Source organism: Myxine glutinosa, chromosome 2 (genome assembly GCF_964187855.1).
Source record: "Myxine glutinosa chromosome 2, kmMyxGlut1.1, whole genome shotgun sequence".
NCBI classification, from domain to species: Eukaryota; Metazoa; Chordata; class Myxini; order Myxiniformes; family Myxinidae; genus Myxine; species Myxine glutinosa.
The window spans coordinates 178340515-178346710 of record NC_136262.1 but is presented as its reverse complement, the minus strand read 5'-3'; the positions used below and the strand labels follow the sequence as shown (position 1 = coordinate 178346710).

The 6196-nt window shown below is 45.3% G+C and overlaps 1 protein-coding gene across 11 annotated transcripts in view; it reads right to left on the bottom strand.

Moving 5' to 3' along the window:
* Positions 1 to 6196, bottom strand: part of SLC25A42 (solute carrier family 25 member 42) — a 194004-nt gene that overhangs the window by 131133 nt on the left and 56675 nt on the right. For 5 of the 11 annotated variants that reach the window (XM_078771982.1, XM_068106711.2, XM_078771980.1 and 2 more), the window contains exon 2: positions 5999 to 6195. The exons of 4 other annotated variants lie outside the window; for them this stretch is intronic. The gene's annotated coding sequence lies outside the window, so the exon portion shown is untranslated. Of the gene's footprint in view, positions 1 to 2215; positions 2394 to 5998; position 6196 lie in introns of those variants that run through there. 2 more of the 11 variants (XM_068106712.2, XM_068106715.2) reach the window with 2 other exon arrangements.

Here is a 6196-nt window from a genome sequence, read left to right as displayed (position 1 = left end):
GGATGGACAGTTGGACAGACAACAAAATGAATGAATGAATGATCGTTTTAAGGCCATTTTCCCCACTAGAGCAGGGGTTAGCCTTGCGGGCCCCATGACAATCATGGTTCCCTGTTTGAGGCAATGTTTTAATGGCCGGATGCCCTTCCTGACGCCAACTCTTGGTCGCCTCTTACGATGTGCAGGGATACGGTGTACCTATTCTAAATTTGGGTACACACCGTGATCATTCATCCCAGCAAGCTGATACTCAATTTGCCGACCTCGGAAGGATGACAGGCTGAGTCAACCCCCCTGGCGTTAATTCAGCGATCGATCGGGATTCGAACCCAGGATCCAAGGATCCCAAGCCGGCACCCTAACCGCTAAGCCAACACCAGGCTGTTGTTGTTGTTGGACAGACAACCTGATAACATAATGCCTCTGGTGACTTCCTCGGCATAAAAAGGCTCTTCTGGTCATACCAAATCAAAATACCAAAATGAAAATGAAAAATCTTCTGGCATAACAGGTCACATCAAAATACTCCAATTCTTGGGTAATTATCCCGTCCATAAAGAGGAAATTTTCGCAAGTTAAATTTTTTTGGATAATAACACCAATATAAAACACCAATCCTGCACTGTATCACACACTATGTTTTCAAGAAAAGCAGATTTTTACTTCTGATTTCTCAAACAATTATACAAGTTCCATTCCTGCTCATCAATCAGCAACTATTAAAATGCTATACAAATGGAGGACTAGCTGTTTGCACTTAAGCGTTACTTCAAGGAACACAATCATGAAATTTTTTGAAGAGATATGTTTTAGAGGATGACATTCCTTGACCCATTAGCAAAAAAAAAAAAACTTTTTGGGAGTATAATAAGCCAGATAATCGTGTTTTAAAATCAGACTATTTGCACTTCCATTAGGCAAATGAGCTACTTCTGTCGATTAGCGTGACATGAAAGATGCACAACTCATTGATGGACGTGCACGTCAACATTTCATCACAAGTTATTCTAGTGTTCAAGATGCTGATGTGCCAAGCTTTTAACTGTTCGAATCGTCGCAAAATTTGCCAACAGAACTCGAAGTCGTTTTTTTACGTTTTTGCAATTTCACGTCATAACGCATCAACCAATCTTTACGAAACTTTGTCGTAGGCCATCGCAGTGATTTTATTATAGTGATCCACCATCCATTTGGCCTACAATCTCTGAAAGGTTCAGAAAGATCGGCTGAGCAGTTTGGGCTGTAGGTGAGCACACAGACAAACAAACTAACAAAACCAAGAAATGGTTGAGGACATACTTGGTAAAATTTATTTAGCCAAGTAACAAACAGAAAGACAGACACGGCTCATTTTATAATATAGATACAATATTTGGCCATGATTGCAGACTGCACCAGACACTAGGGTGTATCCTACGTGCAGACAATAAATATAAGCTTTAATATATAGTTGAAGGTCAAAATTAATAAAACGGAACAATTGTTTACATTATAAAGGGTGATAGACAATGCGAAGAGGCCAAGTTTATGATTCAAAGTCGACAAACATTAAAGGGTGGAACATATAAACCAAAGTCGCTTCACTTCTGAGCTGTCTAGCCTGAGTTTGAATCTCCACCAAGCTATAAGCTGTCGTCCTGTGTTTGTGCAGGCAGGGGATTCATCAGTTTATTTTTGATAATTACATTTGGCAATCTCATCTGTAGTTTGATGATTTTCCAACGCAGGGCCTTGTGTTTGCGTTCAACACGCCAGGACAAAACGATCAGGAAAAAGTGTCAAACTTAAGCCTCGTTAGACAATTTTAGTGTCAAACTTGCTTTCAATCTCATGGGCAATAGGTATTGTCATGCGAATCCCTCCGGTTAACACCAGGGACCGTGGATGGACCAAACGGATTTACTTGAGGCGACGACCAAACACGGATTCAGCTATAAAACGCGGGAAGAAGGGAAGTGGAAGCTGCAGCAAAAGCGCTTACCTTCAGCGAACCGACGGCAGCTTCGATCCTGCAGGGAAATTAATGAACTCGAACACCGGATCAGAATGTACAAAAATAGGGATTTATTCACGGACCCGATAAAATGAAACGCGACGGTAATCAAATAAAGAGCCTAAGTTGGGATCCCACACACCAGACTCAACAACAGGACACAGGAATGAATTACGAAAATAACTGTCCGTCGTGTTCGTGTGAAATGTGGTGTGTCTTAACTGTCCGTCGTTCAATGCAGCCTCGTACGGCACGGCTCCAAACTCCGGTGCGGGGAAACCCTCCTTCCACCTCGCACGCTTCGCTAGGCCCGAGCCAACACCCTCTCCGCTCGCACATGAGGTCCCGCCCGTTCACAGCACCGAGCCTCGCTCCTGCACCACGCAGATGGTGAACCAACGACCACCAGGACCTCTCAAGACCAAGAAGAAGCGCAAGAGCTTCAAGCACAGAGAGATATCGTGCAGCGCCAAGAGACCAAAGAGGGACGTGCAAAACAAGAGAACCAGAGAGCACAAGAGCTCGAGCTGCTGAAATGTCGTGCAGCACAAGACAACCAGAGACAACCAAGAGCTCCAGAGACACGCAGCGCAAGAGGCAGAGAGTGCAAGGGCTAGAGCTGCTGAAATGTCGTGCAGCGCATTTTTATAACCTGGGCGGTGACGTCAGCCTTGGCGCGCCACCAACCAGTGCTTTCCACCGAACCTTCTGGTGTCTTCCCTCCAATCACACGTTCCCTGTGGTGTGGTCACGCGATGTTGCTAGGCCTAGCTGGTGATGTCGCTGACGGCGGCCACCCGGCGGTGCCCCGATCTGGCTTCTTCCAAAGTCGTTGTAAGGGAAGGTGATTTAATTACTGTGTGCGCTAAAGGGCCTATCTAAGTGTTTATGTTGGTGTGCATTGCCATAAGGGACAAAGGTTTGATTACCAGGTGTGACACACAAGGGCTGTTATCTTTAATCCCTACAACTACCTAGCACACGAACATCCTGGTATGTTCACAGGTATACTCCTTTACCGACAAACCGGACTAACATCGAACTTATTACAGGGCAGATTCCTTATCGTGACAGAGGAAGCATGTTACCTATTCAGATCTACCTGACTCAAGATATTGCTCTACCCCACCGACATAACAGTATTGTAGAAAGGCAATGCTATGATTGGACGAGAGTAGTAGTGCACAGGACAGAGACACAGAGACACACAGACAGACAGAGACAGACAAGACAGACAGACAGAGAGAGAGAAGAGAGAAGAGAGAAGAGAGGAGAAGAGAAGAGAAGAGAGAGAGAAGAGAAGAGAAGAGAAGAGAGAGAAGAGAGAGAAGAGAGAGAAGAGAGAGAAGAGAGAGAAGAGAGAGAGAGAGAGAGAGAGAGAGAAGAGAGAGAAGAGAGAGAGAGAGAGAGAAGAGAGAGAAGAGAGAGAGAGAGAGAGAGAGAGAGAAGAGAGAGATATATGAAAAAGCATTGTGGTTTTGTTTGGTCGGCTCATTGTTCTTATTCATACATATCTTATAAACCAGTCTTCAAAAGAAGAACAAACTCCCATGTGGAAAACCAGCAAATTAATCTGGCAGGTATAATTCATGAAAAAGAACATGACGTCAATCATCGAAGAAATCTCAAAGCGGTTGAGGATTGGGCACCAGATAACCATGTGGTTCATGAATGGAAACAGCTGTTGTGAAGTGGGTAATAAGTCGATGGTAATGGACCCGGTTCTAGCACCCAATTGCAACAGACTGTGATGGTGACACAGCAGCCCCATCTTGGCACATGGGTTGTGGCCAAATCACAAACAATATACAAAGCCAATGCATAAGTACGTCCCATTTTGCTCAAGACTTGGCAGGCAGAGGCATTGTTGAGAAGCGTGGCTCTAACTACAAGCTCATGACGTCCTTTACATGACATTTTGTTTGCAAGTCCATGTACCAGTTCTAGATTCACTTAATTTCATAGCTTGAAATCATTCGACTTCCCAACAGGAATTTTAGCATACAGCTGCTGACCGCATCATTTTTGTGAACGTGGCTGTGCCCTAATGCTAAGTCTGAACTTTTTGAAATGAAACAAAGTCCATATTTTCACACAGAAGCTAAGTGGTGAGGTTTAAAAATAAACAAAAAAAAGGTGCACCTGCATCTTAATATTGTCATGTGATTCCCTCAGGTGAATACCACAGGGATCACAAATGGCCAATAGCGAGCTTTTACTCCAAAGCGTTGTTCAATTGCGGACTTTATCTATGCGGGGGAAAGAAGGGGAGGAAGCTGAAGCGCTTACCTGAACGATCCTGCCGGACAGTCTTCAACCTGCAAAAAGTAACTCAAACCGAGGTGGATTTAAAATGTACAAAAATAAACAGGTTTATTAAAACGGAATGCAAGGACAAAGAAAGCGCGACGGGAAAATTAAATTTCCTAAACGGGATCCTCCACACCAGACTTAAACACAGACAAAGGGATAAAGAACGTTGGAAAATAAAAACGTGTGGTTTATCATGCACTTAGCTCTGATCAGCTCGGGGAGGTCTCGCCAGGGTCTGCAAATGGGTCCGGCCAGCGTTGCACACGAAGTGCGCAAACTAGGCCTCGTTGCCCCCGTTCGCGCTGCAGCGCTCGCACCAGGCCTCGTCACGCCGCAGCGGCAAGCCGTGCGTCGTTTCCGCCTGCAAAACTCTGCACGTCTCCCGGTTGTGTCTCTGAACACGGCCGGTCCAAGCACAATCGTCCCGAGGTCCAGAACGAGGAACAAGAGCAACAATGGAGCAAGAGAGAGGAAGGCAAGAGCAAAGGCAAGGAGCAGAGGGAAAGAGAGGAGGGCCAGAGAGACAATGTCGGTCCTGGGGTTCTTTTTATCATCCGGGTTGTGACATCATCAACGCTTCTCCACCAATCAACACGCCGCTTCTTGCTCGCCTCCGACGTCATCGGTGGTCCTTGCCAATCGGCGCTCTGCTTCCTCCTCTGCCTTCCCTCCACCAATCACCGGGTAGCTTCTTGCTCTGCCCTGGCCAACTACGAGTCCCTTCTTACCCCGACCTTCCCGTTGGTCAACTCCCGCACAATAGCGAGTTGCTTCTTGTGCCGCCCTGGCCAATCACGGCTCCTCAGGGCGTGTCTTCGGCCTGCCTGGCTTCCGTGGCAATGTAGCTGGTGCGGCCAAATGGCCGCGCTCAGAACTGGCTTCCGGGTGATTTTATTGTTCTTTTTAGTGCAATTAATGGCCATTTCCTCACTCGTGTCCATGGTGCGGTGCCAAAAGAGATTAAGGATAAATTACCGAGGTTTTACGAACAGGGGAAGTAACATAATCCCTATACTAGTTAACATGCCCCATTCCTCGTAATGGAGACTAAGATACACCTTACTCTGACATTCGGCTAAACAAAACTTATTACATGGTGATGGTTCTTACCAGACATCCAGAGCATGTTAATTTATACAAATCTACCTGACTATACATATCACTGCCTACCCCACAGAGAAAACAATATTGATGGGGAGGAGGGATTCATTGGAATTGGAGGGAAAAATCAATTCAGATAAAGATAATTTCCCTCAAAATCAATCAATTGCAACTGTGGGAAATGCACGCAAGCAAGTGAAGATCAGTAAGAAGCAGAAATTAGGAAAAGTATTTGGATGCATCAGGATTGGTATGGTTTGTGAGTTAAAGCAAAGAGTGCTGGCATCACCACACATGGGCAGCTGTATCTACAATAGCACATTGGATTCTGGTGACGCTGTTGTACAGAAAAGGAAAAACTGTAATAGAGGAGAGGAACAGATCAGCATTGAATGGCTTGGATGGGATTATGGCTGACATGACAAATTACAAGGGAAAAGTTCAAAATACTGGGCTTTCTACTTGAGGAGATGTGCTGTAATCGTGTACAATACGAGAAATCTGTTATTTATCAGTTCAACTGCATGGGATTGCCTTATTCAAAAACATTTTTTTGTTCTATCGAAAATAAAGCAAGGCTTAAAATAATACCTGTGCTGTGCAGTTACGGCAAGACTCAGGGATGCACAGAATGAAGCTCAGATCAATCTCGGTTGTTTTTGTTCTTTAACAGGTGCTCCAAAACATGGTTATATCCGTCTCAGCCCAACCGGCGGTGCATGGCCGTTTTGTCCACATCTGCGCAAGTTGTTTCGCAAGGTCCCCATGTTTTGAAGACACTATGCAGTC